This window comes from Eschrichtius robustus, chromosome 18 (genome assembly GCF_028021215.1).
Source record: "Eschrichtius robustus isolate mEscRob2 chromosome 18, mEscRob2.pri, whole genome shotgun sequence".
NCBI classification, from domain to species: domain Eukaryota; kingdom Metazoa; phylum Chordata; class Mammalia; order Artiodactyla; family Eschrichtiidae; genus Eschrichtius; species Eschrichtius robustus.
In genome coordinates, this window is record NC_090841.1 from 12,542,266 (window position 1) to 12,561,698 (window position 19,433).

At 41.2% G+C, this 19,433-nt stretch overlaps 1 protein-coding gene across 3 annotated transcripts in view; it reads right to left on the reverse strand.

Annotated features, from left to right (window-relative positions):
- DCLK1 (doublecortin like kinase 1) overlaps positions 1-19,433 on the reverse strand; it is a 328,724-nt gene that overhangs the window by 158,957 nt on the left and 150,334 nt on the right. The gene's annotated exons all lie outside the window — the stretch shown is intronic.

The window sequence follows — 19,433 nt, forward strand, 5'->3', positions numbered from 1 at the left end:
GAAAAGCATGGCACTCAGCAAGGGGTCAGCAGAACAGCAATTACAACAATGCATCCCTGCAAGTGGACATCTGCATAAAGCCGCTTCCCATCTAATGGAATCAACAGGGCAGCTTCTCCAGAGGAATTTCAAAAGAAGGTTTCAAGCATCTGTTACTAGTAAGAAACTTGTTCCCTTTCAGTGGTGCAGGAAGACGGGATAAGGAAAACAGAACCGGTACCTGTCACATTTATTACTTGATATATCAATAGGATATGAGGTAAGAACCCTTTATTTTCATAACAGAGAGGATGCAGCAACATGTGGAAAAGGAGCGCTCCTTCACTCTTCTGAATGTAACAGTCCTTGATAGCAATAGAAGTCAGCATCTGATTTTAGCACAAATACGTTTTCTAGTAACTGATGCCGTAGTTGCCATACACACGATGATCATTGGGGTAACAACTGGAGAAGAATATTTATATCCTAACAAGAATATAACAATCTCCTTGAGACCCATTCTACCTCTAGCTAAAACAAAAATGGCACCCTTCATACAAGGAATAATAGAAAAAGTCAGTTATTTCTGAGATTTAGATACGGAGGAACTGTATGCCCTGCACTCAAGCTAAGCTAAACTTTAACACTCCTGTGGGCTCCCCAGCTTGTAGTCACGCAAAGGGAAAGTTTTTAAACAACTTTTTGATATTTATTCAATTTCTTCTCCAATACGAACTTTGAGAGCTAAAGGCCGCTTTCCGAGTAAATGTGGTCCAGATGAATAATTTCAAGCTTACTGCTGTCTGTGGATACGTGGACGTGCGGTGTAATATTTTTTTGTTCACAGTATGTATAATGCCAGCAGAAGGCACCGGAAACACTGCTGATTTCTATCTATTTTCAATTTTCTTTGACTGCTTGGAGCAGATCGTAAAGCGGTCAATTGAAGGCACCATTCAGAGCTGCATGAAACAGACTTTCTTATTTATCTATTGCACTTTCCCTTGGATATTTAAGGACCAGAGACAAGCTTCCCTGTGTCTGATGTGTGAGATATTTTTGCTCTGTGTTTCCTACGAGCCCCTCCCTTATCTGTTGGTAGCTTCATCCACAGAGCACCTGTGGGGTTCTGCTCCTTGTCAGTTCCTGTAGCATGACCCTGACAAGTCAAAGATGCTGTAGGACTTCCAGAAATAAGTTGGGAGAACACTTTAGAGTCTCAAATGCAATGCTGTGGAGGCTTTAGATAGTTTTTCTCAAATAATCTCTCATTTCCAAATAATCGCTTGGCTGAGGTTTTAAGAATGATATTTCTCTAACAGTTTGATAGTAAGCATTACGTATGAGTGAGGGACATTCATGGTTGTCAGTGCTTATTCTGCCTGCAAAAGCTTTGAAAACACAGGTGACTTAAGAGGGACCTTGAAATCATCGAGGAAGACGGACCCAAGGTCTTAAGACTCGTGTCAGAAGCTCTGTCTACTTGGGTTAAAAACAGGCTCTTTGAATTCAGAACCCACTGTCCGTTTCACTCCTCTCTTTCTGTCAGATTCCAACCACGACCCTGTTCATTTTTACCTTTATGACACAGCACTCCTCACCCCAGCTTTCTTTATCGGCGTGGGTATCATCCCAACCAACCCTACACAGGCCGTTGTCATTTTACGTGCAGAAGTCCAAATTGTGCCGACTGTATGTCCATTAGCATACAGCACACATGCATACAAAAATGAGTAAGAATGGGAAACCCTGCCTTTTTCAGGCAAAATGTGAATTAACCCTAAAAAAGCAGTATTTCCTAAAGTGAGAATGATTAATAGCATTTGTGCCCAAAATGGTCCTATGGCCAAAGAGATTTGGGAAATATTTAACCAGTATAAACGGGTTTCTTTATTTCTGGTCTTCTCAAAACCCTTAGTGTGCTAATGTACACTGCAACTCCAAAGAGGAGATGATAGAAGAATATAGTGTCTCCCAGACTTGTTTGATTCTGGAACTCTTCTCACCCGCATTGGTATGGACTCGTGTTTGACAGGGTCCCTTTGGTACTGCGCTGACAGCCATAAGTGAAAAGAACACACAAAGGAAATAAGAGTTACTTACCCTACACCTGAGCAGCCATATTTCTCTAGCTGATAAATATTTATTGGCTAAATTTTTAAATCATTCAAACATTTATGCTGGGCCTACTCTGTGCCAGGCTTTGCACCAAACTTTATGATGACAAAGCGCTGATGGATGAAAAGTACTGTTTTCCAAAAGAAACTGTCCTTTCTTTCCTCACAGTCCCATCATTTGCATTTTAGAGCATCAGATGGCCAACGAGAAGACATTCATCTACTGGTGCCTATTTTATGCCACTGCTAAGCAGACAAATAACTATCAAAACTATAGCGTGTTAGAAGCAGGTTGCCAGCCAACTCCCACCCATCATAATCCCATGACCAGCCTTCCAGACTCAGGCTCAGAGAATGGAACAGACAATGATGCAGCTTGGACAGTTTAGGTATAATTCTGTTGGCAAGTGGGAACTGAAAAAGGATGAACTTTTGATGTTGTTTCCAACTCCAGGATTCCAAGAACGTAAAAGGAACGCAGTGATGGTTAAGGAAAAGTAACTGTCATCGCTCAGCACAAAAAAAGGGAAAAGTCCTTTCAATGCCAAGCAACATGTATTCATTTACGTCTCAATTTTCAGTGACTAAAATCAAGAATTTGTTCAACTGTCAGAAACTGTGATGTTTTCTATGCTTTCTGCTCTGGCACCATTTAGCCATTTCCCTGCTCACAACCTCCCACCAGAGAAGGTGGGTACGGTCAGTAGATCAAATTCAAATTTATAAAACTGCTCCCCGTTAGAAGCCTTGGTAAAACAGTTGATAGCAGAGGCTTAAACACAAGGTTACAATAAATATGGATTCAGGATAATCTATGCCCTTCAATTATCCACGGTCTCACTCTTTATCACTGATATAGAGGTAGCTGTAAATGTATTCCATCTAACAATAAAGAATAACAGAGGAAGATTTATAACCCTTTTCTCTAGGTCAATATACTTTGAGAACTTTACTTTAGGCATTACCATACATTCTGATATCAAAAGATTAGAAAAGATAGAGAAATGTAAAACCAATGTTGTGCATAATGATCTGATTTTATATATTTACACATTGTTATTCCTTTTTAAGTCTGAGGTTCTCAAAAGTCAGCGTGGTAACCGGCTTTGAGAAATAAGTTCCATTTATGGATTAAAAACAAAATGCTCCTTGCTACAACAAGATAGTGAGAGTTGACCTATTCTTTCATGAACTCTCTGGTTGGTAGGTATCAGATGTTGGAACCATCCATCAAGATTAGATCCAGGGAAGATGCAAAGGCAGAGATAAGAAGTTTGAGAAGAGAAAGTCCAACCTGTTCCTGTTTAACCATCATTCTCCTGCCCCCAGAAGAGTTGGTATAGTCAGCATACACCCACCTCCACTGTCTCCATGGCCACAGATGCTGCCTCTGTACCGTCTCCCAAACCCAGGCCTTTCCTGCCCCTCCTCTTCACCCCCATCACCACATCAGTCCAGAGCTTAGCCTCTCACCTGTGGACCTTAGCATTTCCCTCTCATGGTTTTCCTCACTCCCATCTCCTTTCTCTCCCACTGGTCCTATTTAATTCTCTTAATCTCCTTCTCCTCAGAAAACTTTCACCATCTCCCTCCATGGCTCAGAAAAGCATCAATGGCTTATCATCAAATTAAAGTTCATCTTTGAGCTTGGCATTCCAGACTCCTCAAAATCTGGTTCCAACCTATCTTTCAAGTCTACGGTAGGTTTACCCATGACATGGTGCCTGATACTTAATAAGCATTGGATGGGTGGATGGATGGATGGAGGGATGGATGGAGGGATGGATGGAGGGATGGATGGAGGGATGGATGGAGGGATGGAGGGATGGAGGGATGGAGGGATGGATGGAGGGATGGAGGGATGGAGGGATGGAGGGATGGAGGGATGGAGGGATGGATGGAGGGATGGATCGATGGAAAGATAAATCTAAGTACTATGCTCCAACCTGAAACATGTTCCAGTTTATCTGCTTTACTTAGTCTCCTTGGAAAAGGGCTTTTCCTTTCCTATGCGTGTGTGGCTTTGGTATGATTTTTTTTTCCCCATTAGGTATCCCCTCCTACTAACTCTTTGCCTATTCAAATCTCTCCTATGAGTCAAGGCTCAGTTGAAGATCCAAGCCTTACCTTCTCTATCCACTCCAATCCAAAGTGACTCGCCCCTGCTCTGAACACCTAGTCTTCACTCAATAAATGTTCACTGGGCACCTATTACTTGCCAGCCACCGTGCTAGGCCTTGAGAATACGGCTGCCCTCATCCTTCCCCTATTCATTTCCGGCACATATGTGCACAGACTGACACTCCTCACACACTGTGGTGAATTAGTAATTCAGCAGAGAGTAACCTGCAATACCTTCCAGTGGTTTGTCATGGGTCTGGAGGCAGGCAGCTGGGGTGCAGATCGTGCTCTGCCATTACCACTGACTTGAGCAAGTCCGGAAACCCTGCTTCTAAAGATCCTAAACTTAGGGCAGAGGCAGTGCCTCCCTGAGTGCGATTCTGTGTCACAATGGGAACATCTGCTCTGGCACCATTTCCCAAGAGCACAGCCCTGTCGTCAAAGCCCGGGTTCTGCATTCACCCAGCTCTGCCCCGTAGATGCTAATCTCTTTGTGCCTCCGTTTATCATACTGGTGGTTTTAAGAATTCGACTGTGAATCTGAAGAGAATAAATCCTCAATAAATTTTAGCTATTTTTATTAGCCCAAATATAGTTTTCCTTCTAAATAAGTATAAATCAAATGTATACCTAATATAAACAAATGAAACATTTTTAAAAAAACTTAATATGTAACTCCTGGGCACAACAAACAGCCTTCTTTGCTAAGTAGATTTGGGTCAAATGTAGCATATGAGTGCCCCTTCTCACTTTGAGAATAGGGGTTCTACTGGTGTAATTATTTTGGTGCAAAGCACACTTTGAATTAGTATCAGGGAATTGGTGCAAAGCTGGTAGAAGTTGCTAACAAGAAGTTGGGTTCATGCCTCTGATTTCCATCAAGTTTCCACTGAAATGATGCTGTGACAGTCATCTGTAAATATGTTTACCTGCTTCTACGCGTATATATAGCTCTATGAACCATTATCTTAATCAGAGCCTCTCGGGGTCTGTCACCAACTTTTAGTTTTGTGGGAACCGGAGATGTGTATTCCTCTGCGAAAAGTGTCCTCTGTTGAAATGTCCCTACACTAGAAAAGAAATTATGTATGTACTGTATACAATTCATAAAAGAGGTAATCAGTTTATAGCACACAAGGCTTAATATTCCATCAATTAATTTTCAGTTCTTACCTAACACTTTGGTTACTATGTGAAAATCTAATCCCAAATATAAACATTCCATTTATTGCATCCGACTTTATCCCTGGTGGTGGTTAGCATGATACCATAACCACCGTATCTGAAAAAACATGGATGATTATAATTGCCAGATGTGCTGGAAAAAGCCTTTGAATGAGGATCAGGATACCTAAGTTCTGAGCACAGATTTGCCATAGTCATTGTACACACTTGGACCAGTTACTTAAATTCTCTTGCTTATCAGTTTCTGTAATGGTTCTGTTTTACCACAGTAATTGTGTGATGAAGATATAAAGAAAAGACGAAAATTCTCTTTTGGGTGTGATACAGCAACAAGAATATTTCTATACATATTACTATACTTAATCTTCAATATACATTATTACATTTAAGCCTCTCTGCTATGAAGGAGACAGACTATTAAACAATAGTTAGATGCTACTATTTTCCCTATTTTAAGATTTTAAAAAACTTAGCCAGATTTAACAGAAGATCAATAGGAATTTGACACCAGGTCAGTTAGAATTCAAATGCAGGCTCTTAACTACCAAGTTTCAGGAAAACAAGTCTATTCAAATTCATAGAAACATGTACCCTTCCATTTTATATTATAAATTTCAGTTGATAAAACCATTTAGTTATCCCATATAGTGCACATTAATAGCTTATAATAAAAAGTGTCTAATAAAAATTATTAAAGCAAGTTTGAATTATTTATTTGACTCAAGGAAAACATTATTCAGTTTTCTGACATTCTTTATGTGAAATCTGAATTCATAGCTTTCCCATTAACTTGTCTTTATGCACTCTCATCCCAGGGGACCAAGCTGCTTACGTGGAGGGGGGGGAAAAAAAAAAATCACAGCAGACAAATATGGACTTCCTCTGCTGAGCTTCCGGTTTGAGTTGCTCTGCAAGGGCACAGATTCAAACAAAGGCAATAAAAGCATCTGCTATTTACACATTTCCAAAGCAGGACTGTGGAATCCATTCCCCCTCACTGGAATGAGATCTCCATGGTGACGCTGACATCAGGGAACAGGGTGAGGTTCTCAGCAGCGCCTGTATGATGAGATTTTCTTTACAAGAGTGACCTCTACCAACGAAATTAGGGATATCTCTGCAGCCATGCCTCATATGTTTGAAGCCACACCAGCCACTGTGTCTTTATCAGGTGTCTCCTGGTATGTTAGAGACGCTAAAATATTTCACTGTCACCTATTTAATGTATTTTAAGTGAAATTAGAAACCACCACAAACAATAAAAGCCAAGAAATTCAGTCCATTTATTGGAATCATTGAGTATGCCTATCCTTTCTGTTTCAATTTTCTTTTTTTAAAAAAGGATATAATACTAATTATAATAATTTCTCATTCTTCTTGATACCAGTTAAAGAGGGTAGCTTTAAAGGTTCTGTTGTCTACATTTTGATGAGATAACCTTTATCAAAAAGGAATACTTAGACCTTTGAAAATAAGTCCGGTCACCTGTGTATCTAAGGCACCAGAATCAACAATCCCCTTTCTACACAACTCATAATATGACCGTTATAATTAGCTCTCAGTTAAAACTTGGCACACATAGGGCCCCTCCTCCTGTCAAAACTTAATTTTGAGAGGACTTCTCTTCCAATTTCATTCCATACTTGGCTTCATTTCTTAACTCTTAGCATTGAGCGTTGTTATGACACATATTATAAGTCAACCATTGTGAATTTTCCTGTTCTATAATCATGTAATTCCATACCTTTCTGGTTCTAAAATATGTCTACAATTAGTTTATAGCCAAATATTAGGAATATGTTATGTTATTGTCACAAAAATACATTCTCCATTGTTCCTTTATCACTTTTTCATTTCTTTGATGACAAACTTATGCAAATGGTAGTTTATTTTACAATTGCTCTTCTAGCTAGAAATTCTAGTGGGAAGCAGCCGCATAGCACAGGGAGATCAGCTTGGTGCTTTGTGACGACCTAGAGGGGTGGGATAGGGAGGGTGGGAGGGAGGCGCAAGAGGGAGGGGATATGGGGATATATGTATACGTATAGTTGATTCACTTTGTTGTACAGCAGAAACTAATACAACATTGTAAAGCAAGTATGCTCCAGTAAAGATGAAAAAAAAAAGAAATTTCTAATAAAGAAAAATATTTTCAAGAAACTCTGGTTCTTCCCCAGAAAAAGATATAACCAGTGAGAAAAGCAATACATTATTCTAATAATAGTAAAATAATAGTAACAGAGAGAAGAAAAGAAAGATCCTCAAAGTGCTTTTTACAAGTCTGAAGCTCTAGGATCTTTTTTTGCAAAAGTGGGTAATATTGTTGAAATTCAGAATTGGCTAGGAGCTAACACTGGAATAACATGCTGGTGCTTAAAAGAAATGGAAAAAAGAAACGTTCTCTTTTGAAATGCAAGCAATTTAATTTGCTGGGTCACCCAGAAAAAAAAAAATCCCAACAATTATGGAATGGAAAGTACATCTATTCCTTGAGCGTGTTCTCAGCCGCTGGCTCACACGGACATCAGCTAGGGAAGACCGCCGGGGAGCACCCTCTCCGATGGACCAATGCGCTCTTCATACAGGGTCACCATCCTTCATGGGACAGCAACCTATTCTAAATGATTGACCTTTCATTACTTATCCTATTTTTTAAATACTAACATCTCTTTTTCTTCTTGTTCTTTTTTTTTTTTTTTTTTTTAGGAGTAAAGTGACCCTCTATTACCAAATACTGACAGGGGGCATTGGCTCTGCCACCTAATAGGTATGTGACCTTGGGCAGCTATTAAACGTCCTCAACCTCCGTTTCTGCATCTGTAAAATGGGGCTTATTGTGCAGAGTTCCTTGAGGATTAAATGAATGAAGGTAGTTAAAGCCCTCAGTAACTACTGGCCCAAAGGGAAGGCACAGGGGGATGGGCAGCTGCTACTATTAGTGCTGGCACTGGTCAGGCATGGTAGGTCTCTGGGCCAGGCATCATGCTGAGGAATCTGGGGCTATCATTTGAGAACGGAATACTAAAAGCTTTGAACATCTGGGAAAGAGGAGTGTGGAGAACAGAGCTGACCTCAGAGGCCTCCAATTCTGCCCTCTTGACAAGTTAATGTAACCTCAATCCCACTGCTGTGTTTGCTTTCTCCTGAGACTTCCCTCCTGTTGGCTACCACATCCTTAAAATAGCTTACTCTAAGGGCTTCCCTGGTGGCGCAGTGGTGAAGAATACACCTGCCAATGCGGGGGACACGAGCTGGAGCCCTAGTCTGGGAAGATCCCACATGCCGTGGAGCAACTAAGCCCGTGCGCCACAACTACTGAGCCTGCGAGCCACAACTACTGAGCCTGCGCTCTAGAGCCCTCGAGCCACAACTACTGAGCCCACATGCCACAACTACCGAAGCCTGCGCTCCTAGAGCCCATGCTCCGCAACAAGAGAAGCCACCGCAATGAGAAGCTCGCGCACCACAATGAAGAGTAGCCCCCGCTCGCCACAACTGGAGAAAGCCCGCGCACAGCAATGAAGACCCAACGCAGCCATACATACATACATAAATAAAATCTATTAAAAAGAAATCGCTTACTCTACCTGCCACTCTTCACTTAAGGAGTTAAACCATAGTCCAAGAACGTGGAAGCAGTCACAAAGTCGTCCCTTTAAAGAGGGCACAAATAATCTCTGATCTGAGCTCAGAAGCAAACGCATACCACTTACCTCAAGATGGATGCTACGGTCTGAATGTGTCCCCCCAGATCTACACGCTGAAATCCTAGCCCCCAGTGTGATGGTACTGGAAAGTAGGGCCTCTGGGAGGTGATTAGGTCATGGGATTAGGGTCCTTATAAAAGAAGGCTGAGGGGGTTCTTTTGCCCCTTCTGCCAGGTGAGTTTACAGCAAAAAGATGGCCATCTAGGAAGCAGGCTCTTACCAGACACTCAATCTTGGATTTCTGAGCCTCTAGGACTGTGAGAAATAAATTTCTGTTGTTTATGACCCACCCAGACTACAGTACTTTTTTTGTTTTTATTTTTATTTATTTATTTATATATTTATTTAATTTATTTGGCTGCGTTGGGTCTTCGTTGCTGCGTGTGGGCTTTCTCTAGTTGCACCGAGCGGGGGCTACTCTTGGCTGAGGTGGCTTCTCTTGTTGCGGAGCACGGGCTCTAGAGCGCGCGGGCTTAGTTGCTCCGTGGGATGTGGGATCTTCCCGGACCAGAGCTCGAACCCGCGTCCCCTGCATTGGCAAGCAGGTTCTTAACCACTGCGCCACCAGGGAAGTCCTACAGTATTGAGTTACAGCAGCCCTAACAGACTAAGGCAATGGATGTTCAAGCTGAGGACTGTCACGCCCAAGAACTGGGTTATTTGACAAGCCTGATTCAAGTCATTCTTTTCAGGGCTAGAGAAAGAGTTAAACTTACGTGCTGTTGTTGAGAGGATCTTCTAAAAGATCCATGTAAATAGGTAGTGGAGATTGCGACTCAGTTTCTAATTAGGCAGAAACATTATACTATGATCACTGGAAAAAGAAGACATAAAACTATTATGAGACACATGAAGCCAACGAATACAGAGCTTTTCAGAGCAGGTGAGGAAAAACAATCCCCAAGGGGAAAATGTGGCACCGAGAGTTAATACTGAGCTGTCTGCTTAACATTTGAACAGAGGTGCTGGGCATAATGGTAGCTTCAAACAAGTCCGAGAAATACTTCAAGCTCTCCCTGCCAATGCCGAGAGGTGCTCTGGCTGCCCTCGGTGGAAGTCACAAGACAGGTCCAGCCTGGGCTTGGCAGAGAACACAGATGAGGGAGGCGGACCAGGCAGACATCAGTGGTGACTGTAGCAAAAAGGATAATAAATGCCACGTCTAAAGCCAGCAGCACCAAGTGCTGTGTCACCCTGCAGTACTTTATGACTTCATATTTAAGTAAGAATTGTTGTCAAATTTAATATCCCCCAACTTAAAAAAAATGTATCTGCAACACCACGTAAACAAATCCATACAAAAGGTTCTTCTGTGCTGCATTCAGTCCACGCAACTTTTGATCTAGAAACATCCATATAAAGCTCCTCGAAAATAATTACACCTTCCAAAACGATTTACGAAAGTGTGTTCTTTCATGCGTGTTTATTCTACTTGCTTGTATTTGTGGCGGAGCCAGGGTCACCGTTTGTCGATGTCAAGAGGAAGGACAAAAGAGCGATGCTCTGAGATGCTTCCACTAAATGTTCGTAAGCCTGGGAAATACCCTGAACAGAATAGGTGTGGGGCAAACTAAACTTAGGACAAAGGAAAGAAGTCACTGAAAAAGCTGGCTTAAGGTGCTCTGCGGCGGGGTTCCTGGCGTGCAGGTGAATTAGGAAGCGTGGATCACAAAGGTTGGGCTTCAAACCCAGAGGGCCAAACACAGCCCCACAAAACCTGCTCAAGGCAGCACTCTCAGATACGGTTTCTCTGTTCAGGAGTTAAAGATGTACTTAAAGCATTTAGCTCTCTTGCAATTTTATTGACTCTTATCTCTATGTGCACATGACCAGTGAATCAGTGCATCACTTATTTCCCCCTTGATGTTTCAGGAGCCCAAGACCAGTGCAAAGGCCTATGATGTGCCAGGCCCCAAAGAGAGACTTAACTAACATTATGTTGATTCCTCACAAGTACCCTTCGGTAAAATCTGATTTTTTAAAAAGGTTTACAAGAAAATCACAATCCAAAGAATGGGTATCTATTTGAGGGATAAAAATATAAAGACAAACACTCTGCTTTTTTATGTTCTTGTGCACTGGCTTGTCACTTGAGGTTACAGGCAAAAAATGATATTCCCAAACCCATGGAAGCATGCTTCTTCCAGGAAAATTTGTAAATTGCTTGACATTAAAGTATGGAGTTGGTTGTTTTCAAGCTTTCTATTTCTATTTCTAATCTATTTGTCTGACTTTTCAGCTTGACATTAAAAGGGATTTTTATTTTTATAAAGCAGAAACTAACACACCATTGTAAAGCAATTATACTCCAATAAAGATGTTAAAAAAAAAAAAGGGATTTTTTTATACGATTCAAATTAGTCTTCTCAAGTAAAGATGTTTTTCAAATGATGACCTTCCCATAAATCTGAGATCTCCAAAAGGACTGTTACCACCATCACCACTGCTCCATGACCATCAACACCATGGCCACCATCACCACTCGTACCACCACCATCACCATCACCACCTCCACAATGGGAGTGCTCCTAAAACACTGGATTTTTTAAATGAGCTGAGGATACAGCCTTTTGTCTCCTGTGTGTTATATGTAACATATTGGTCAGTGTGCTGGCTGGTGCATGCTTAACCACTTCTAGTTGAGCATAATGATTCCAGTAGTATTCAGTCCAAATGCAACCGAAAATTACATTCTAAAATTATTATATGAAAAAATTACTTTTATTGTACCCCAACTCAAACGTTTGCAGCTAAGACAAACATTTATATAGCATCAAAAATATTACTGGAGAAAAAAATACTTATTCTTCCAAAAATATATTTGAGAATAGGTTTTTTAAATTGCTAATGAAAACATTCTCTAGAATTGTTTGGAGTTGTTTGAGTGATAATACTGTTTTGCATAATTGTATTGAGATCTAAGCAAAACTGACAGAAGGCTGAAAGACATGGCAATAGTAAGATAAAAAATTTTATAAAGTCCAAAATGAAGGCTTGGTTTCAAAACATTGTTTTTATAAATAAATGCTGATATGGGTATACAACTATGAACACATACTTGCAGATGTTCCCTATTCAATGGCCTTTAAAAAAATTATATATGGTGACCAAAACACTCTAGGCCAATATTTCTTCTTTGTCTTCATCCCATAGTATGTATATTAGAGTTTCTATAATCCTTTTTATCTACGTACAGAGTTCGGTAAATAACATGGGGCTGGTTGCCACTTCCCCACAAGGTGCGAGCTGTAGGTGTAAAGCATCACGACTTCAAATGCTTACAGAGGCCTGGAGGGTAACACAAACAGTGAAGTGGGCCAAGCATCATAAAACCCAGCGCAAATGGGGTGGAAACTGGCACTTAACACAGGCAGACAACAGGAAATTGGTGGGGCTGTAATAAACCGAAACCCTCCCCTCACCTAAAAGGGCCACCTCCTCCACACCTGTCCTGCAGGAAGCTTAGCCCAGTGTTGCTAGATTCATTGATTTCCGCAGAGAAAGTGAAATCAGGTTTTTATTTGAAAGTCCCCGATTCTTAAAAGTTGGCAATTCTTTTTTTTTTTTTTTTTTTTAATAAAAAACCATTGTGCATTCCAAATAAAACACACCGGTATCCTGAATTCAACCCATGGGCAGGCAGCTTCCAATCTCTGGGGGAGAATTCCATACTAAGTGGTCATTAGCCATGGTTCATGTGCATAAGGCCGGTGCCCGTGGCTGTACCTAACTAAGGTCCAAGGGAGGCCCCCAGGCCTCCTGATACACCCCAACTCTAGCAATCTCCAAAGGCAGGGTAGCCTGTAGTCAAGACCCACCACTTCTGGAAACCGGAGCCCATGAACAATCAATACAGTTGATGCCGTATGTCTCTGTGTGTGTGTGCGTGAGCGTCCTCGTGTGCTTACTCCGGTGTGCTGGGGAAAGGGTGGATTTCTCAACTGAGATTATTTTTTGAGTCCGTCTTCTCTTCCCCATCCCTGATCATGACTCTCTTTTCTCCCTTCCTGGGAGAAAAGAGGGGAGAAACAGATGATATGGAGAATCTATAACAGGAAATTTCAGACCAAATATTACCAGCTCAGTAAAGATGGAACAAAATTAAACCCCTTCGATAAAGACCAGAAGCACATTCTGCCTCTCTTTCCCGCCCCTTAAGTCATCCCCTGGTTATAAGGGCTAATCATGGTTTGAAAAGCTGCCAGTTCCACCTTCCAAGGGAAAGGTCTCTCTTAAAAATAAAAATCAATCATACACAGTATTTTTTTTTGGTCACATCTGCTCTGCCCAAATGTGAAAATCACCAGGGCCATTAAAAACTATTATAAATGTTAGGTCTAGTTGGAAGGAAACAGAGTAAATAAAACTCAGCCATCTGGGGAAATAGATTTGGGGCCTAACACATCAAAGTGAGAGGATAAAAATCAAAGCTTTTCATAAATCATTTCTAATGGTTGATTTTTATTTATTAGGTATTTCACTAGTGAGAAGTAAGTTGACATGATTCTTCTTTCTTTCAGAAACTAGTCTTATGGTATTGATGGCCTTCTGTTGTGATTAACTCTGAATGTCCCTAATGGCACATAAAGGGTCAGTGCATTTATCTAGGGAACATCTAGCAAGGACCGGGAGATACTCTGAATGTTTGGATGAGGACACGTTTATGTTTCCACATGTTTATGGTCTAATTTTCATTTCACGAAACACCAATACAGGACAGAATATAACAGTAGCTTTGGATGGCTGTCGTAGCTTTGAAAAGCTTTGAAGAGCAGCTCTGGAGTCTGAGGACATCTGGTTTAAAACTCAGTTCCATTCATTACTAGCTGGGTGACTTGGGCCAATTACTCAACATTTAGAAATCTCCTTTTCTTCATAGAGAGAATGAACATACTATTGCATCCACCTCCCAAGATGGTAGAAAGAATCTGATAAGATAATGTATGGACCTGGGTCAGGCACAGAACAAGTGTTTAGCAAAAGGCAAATAATTGTATGCAGCCCTGGTAAAGCATAAACTTCCAAGATTACTCTCAGAAAAGCCAACGATCATGGCATAGAAGGCAAAATAAATCAGCAGTTTCCAGTTTGTCTTTCCCTTGTACTGTTTTCATACTGAAAATTATTCCATCTAATGGCTGTCAGGCTTTAGGCAACTGTAAGGCATTAGAACTGCAATCAACACTAACCAAAGTACATGAAAATAACATTTACTTTCCGTCTGTATATTATCCAGTTTTCTTCCACATGTGAAGAATACAAGTGCAGTAACTATATAAGCTATCTCCTTACAGCCCCTGAAAGTCACATTCTTTTGAAATACCTGACAAGTAGACGAGTGAGCCTTCCCCCCATGCTGAAACATTTGTCCATGCCAATCATAACTTCCTTGATGTTAAAAGAAATGAAACGGAAGCATGAACTGCCACAAGGAGCAGCCATTTAAAGCTTTAAAACCATAGAAAAGGCGTAACCATTCACCGTAAATCTCAACACTGAGGTTCTCTCCTTGTCTCTCATTTGGACAACCTCAAGTTTCAATATTCAGTCTCTGCCTCTAACATTCAGTCTCATCAGATATAAATAAGGTTAGAACTACCAGACACAACAGCCATGCTTATAAAATGTATTTAAATAAAACCATTATGATAATTCAATTTCTAAGTAATTGAGCCACAAACTTCTTTTTGCCTTACTTGTAGTGTTATACTGCCCTTCAGTGTTCAAACACATGAACGGTTAACCAAATTTTTTTTAAACTCAAGAAATGTCTTTGTATAAACCTTTACAGTGAACAAAATAGTTATTTTTTGCAGTCTCTCAGTGAAGGGTGTGACTATGGCTTCACCTTTGCCCCACAAAATTCATACACTGAAATACTAATTCCCAGAGTATGACCTTGTTTGGAAACAGGGTGACTGCAGATGCAATTAGTTAAGATGAGGTCATGTTAGAGTAGAATGGGCCCCTAATCCAGTACGATGGTTGGCCTTATAAGAAGGGGAAATGTGGACACAGACACACACACAGGAAGAACAGCATGTGAAGATGAAGGCAAAGGTCATGGTGATGCTTCTATAAGATAAGGAAGGCCAAAAATTGCCAGCAAACCACCAGAAGCTTAGGAGAGAGGCAAGGGACAGATTCTCCTTCACAGACCCCAGAAAGAACCAACCCTGCTGACACCTTCAACTGAGACTTCTGGCCTCCAGAACTGTGAAGCAACTCACTTCTGCTGTTTACAACCCCCAGTCATGATACTTTGTTACTGCAGCTCTGTCTGGCACACCAGTACAGGTGTGTATCTTTCATGCATACAAAAATAGAGACTAACATACAAATATTCCACAAAACACAGTAATCTCACTTTAAAAGTAGAAGGAGGAAGGCTTGAAACATACCAGATTACTGTTAAACTTAAACCTGGACGGTTTTTTTTTTTTCATAGCATCAGCTGTTAGTGGCTTCATTTTTCCATTAACTTTGAGTTCTAGAGGGTTTTATTTTTTATAAATTTATTTATTTATTTTTGGCTGCGTTGGGTCTTTATTGCTTTCTCTAGTTCTGGCGAGCGGGGGCTACTCTTTGTTACTGTGCGCAGGCTTCTCATCGCGGTGGCTTCTCTTGCTGCGGAGCACGGGCTCTAGGTGCGAGGGCTTCAGTAGTTGTGGCGCATGGGCTCAGTAGTTGTGGTGCACGGGCTATAGGGCATGTGGGCTTCAGTAGTTGTGGCTTGTGGGCTCTAGAGCGCAGGCTCAGTGGTTGTGGCGCACAGGCTTAGTTGCTCCATGGCATGTGGGATCTTCTTGGACCAGGGCTCGAACCCGTGTCCCCTGCATTGTCAGGCAGATTCTTAACCACTGCGCCACCAGGGAAGTCCCTCTAGAGGGTTTTAGACAGAAACTCCGAAGTCTAGGACATTCTATTAAAACATTATAGATGTTGTGCTAACCTGAAAAAGGGCAACACATGATTTTTACTCATTTCTCATTTATACCAGTTATCACCTATGCCACAATGACCAATTCTTGATCGTATGACAGTTGTTTGTACAGCCAAAAATAAATAAATAAATAAATAAAATAAAAAGATGAGTAACCTCTATTTAAAAAAACACACATACACATTTTGTAAGAGGAAATGAATGTGTAAACTGTACGAATGCATGACTTAAGAATTCAGACCGTGCCAGGGTTTTAAAGCCCTCCATCATCCTCTCCTATTTGGCAGGCTAACTTTGCTCCCTAAATCTCTGCCTTCTTGAAGCCATTAAATGTAACCAGCCAAATTACACTGAGGCAGGTGGCCAGAAATACTTTCATCTCTCACATTCAAATCTTCATGAGTAACTTGATAGAACATACTTTTAAATTTGCTTGCATCTGAGTTTTTCTACACATATGAAAACCTCAGCATCAAAATAAACATTCCCGGGGACTTCCCTGGTGGTCCAGTGGTTAAGACTCTACCTTTCCAATGCAGGGGGCACGGGTTCAATCCCTGGCTGGGGAACTAAGATCCCACACGCTGCATGGTGTGGCCAAAAAATAAATAAATAAAAAAGAATAAATTAAAAAAAAAAAACAGCTGGATATTAAAAACACTGAAAAAATAATAATAAACATTCCTGGAAGCTCTGACTTCCACTAGGTTCATAAACTGAGACTCATGGGTCAAATCTGGCCCTGCTGCCTGTTTTTGCACAGTCCGTGAGCTGAGAATGGCTTTCATATTTGAAAATGATTGAAGAAAAATCAGGAGAATAACATTTTGTGTCAGGTGAAACTGATATGAAATTCAAATTTCAGTGTCCACGAATAAAGTTTCATTGGAACACAGCCATGCTCACACGTTTCGGGGATTGTCTACGGTGTCTTTAGCGCTACAATGGCAGAGACAGTAGGGCCCACCATGCCTAAAATATTTTCTCTCTCTGACCCTTTTCAGAAAAAGCTTGCCGATCTCTGATTTAAGTCCTAACTTAAGTTGCTTTGACATGAAATCAGTAAGTTCCTTTACATCACACAGTAGAAGACGCAGTTCCTAGGTCACCAGTGCAGTTTGTTAACCCTTCAAAACCTAGAGTCTCCTGAACACAGGACAGGTACTTCACAAATGTGTTGTTAATGATGCTAATAATTTTTCAAAATAAATACACACAACTGTCTCTCCACAAGCATTATAGGAATATTCCTGTGCATGCCAATAGCTCACTACTCTGTTCAGACCAATGGTCCAAACTAGGCGAGCACTGACCAACTGTATCCATATGACCAGTCCATCCAAAGGCCCAGCGCCACCCATTCTATGCTCTGACTCCAACTCTACTGAATTCACACCAGCGTCAGGAGCTTCTGTACTGTGTACACAGAGCCCTCATTCCATGTGATACTGATATGCTCTTTTTTAGCCAAACTTTACTCATTTGGTTGTAAGTGATGTTTCCACATTAAAAAATATTTACTTTTTAAAGGGGTTGCACTTCACCTTCCAATGCAGGGGTTGAAGGTTCGATCCCTGGTCGGGGAGCTAAGATCCCACATGCCTCGTGGCCAAAAAACCCAAACATTAAAAAAAAAAAAAACAGAAGCACTATTGTAACTAATTCAATAAAGACTTTAAAAATGGTCCACATCAAAATACAATCTTGGGGCTTTCCTGGTGGCACAGTGGTTGAGAGTCTGCCTGCCAATGCAGGGGACACGGGTTCGAGCCCTGGTCTGGGAGGATCCCACATGCCGCGGAGCAACTGGGCCCGTGAGCCACAACTGCTGAGCCTGCGCGTCTGGAGCCTGTGCTCCGCAACAAGAGAGGCCGCGATAGTGAGAGGCCCGCGCACCGCGATGAAGAGTGGCCCCCGCTTGCCGCAACTAGAGAAGAGCCCTTGCACAGAAACGAAAGACCCAACACAGCCAAAAATAAATAAATAAAAATTAAAAATTAAAATTAAAAAAAATCTTAAAAAATAAAATAAAATAAAATAAAGGGATCTCAGTTTACCCACTGCTGTGCAAAGCACAGAAAGAGAAAAATTCTGCTCAGCAAAACCTGGAAACGTCCTACCACGAAGGAAAGTTCATTTGAAAGCAACTAAGGGCTAGTTAAGAAACCAACTGCTCTCTCTCTTTTTCCAAGACTGACTAGAAGCCACTGAGAATCAACCCACACTTAGTCCTCTGTTTCCACGGCCCATTCCACTGGCAGGGGGTCGGGAAGAGCACTTGCTTTTTCCTTCTTTTTTCTTTTCTCTTTTCTTTTCTTCTCTTCTCTTTCCCTCCCTTCCTTCCTTCCTTTCTCTTTCTTTCTAAAACTGGGGTCTTCTGCACTGTGACGGATGTGGACATGAAGGCCACCTGCCATATCAGTAAACGTGGGGTGTCGGGGCCCTCAAGCCATCAGCCACTGCGGCCACCCTGACTGTGCACCTGGAAGGGATCCAGGATGGAGAAAAACAGGATCCTGGCCCTAGGTAGCTAAGGTGCATATCAAAGGAATGATTTCAGTGAGCCCAGACTCTTACATCTTCCCATACATAAAGAAGTGCTAAATTCATTAACCTGAGTTGTCTGGTTTTTCTTTAATTGACAGTAATCTTTCCGTGTTTGATGCCTCCGACTGCCTAGTTTTTGTTGCAAAAACTCTCATACATCCTGGTTCCTCCCTGACCTCTTCAGAGCAGCGCCTCGGAGCTCTCTAAGCGACTGTCCTCCGGGCTTAAGCCCTCAGAAAGTCCACAGAATAAAACGTAATTCTCAACTTTTAGGTTGTGCATTTTTTTTTCAGTCGACACTGACCTTAGAAATATTCTTCAGGGCCATATAAAAATAAGAATGACCAAAAGATTAAAAAAAAAACAAGGACAATAAATCAATGAGATTTGAACCTCTCATTCTAAAGAGAGGGGGCCACAGGGCAAATTAATAGAGGTTTGAAATGATATCATAGAAGTTAAGGAAAACTTTGCTTTTGTCAATACATATGTGAGAAACAGAGAGCTCAAAGTAAGGGGACAATTTAAAAATGAATATAAGAACTTTCTGGAAATACAATTCATTACAAAGCTGAAATTGGTTCATACTCACTAGGGTGGCTATTATTAAAAGAAACAACAACAGAAACTAACAAGTGTTGGTAAAGATGTAGGGAGCGTGGACGCCTTCTGCATCACTGGTGGAATATAAAATAGTGCAGTCATTGTGGGGAACAGTTTGGTGGTTCCTCAAAAAATTAAACATAGAATTACCATATGATAATTCCACTTCTGGGAATATACTCAAAAGAAGTGACAGTGAGGATTTGAAGAGGTATTTGTACACCCATGTTC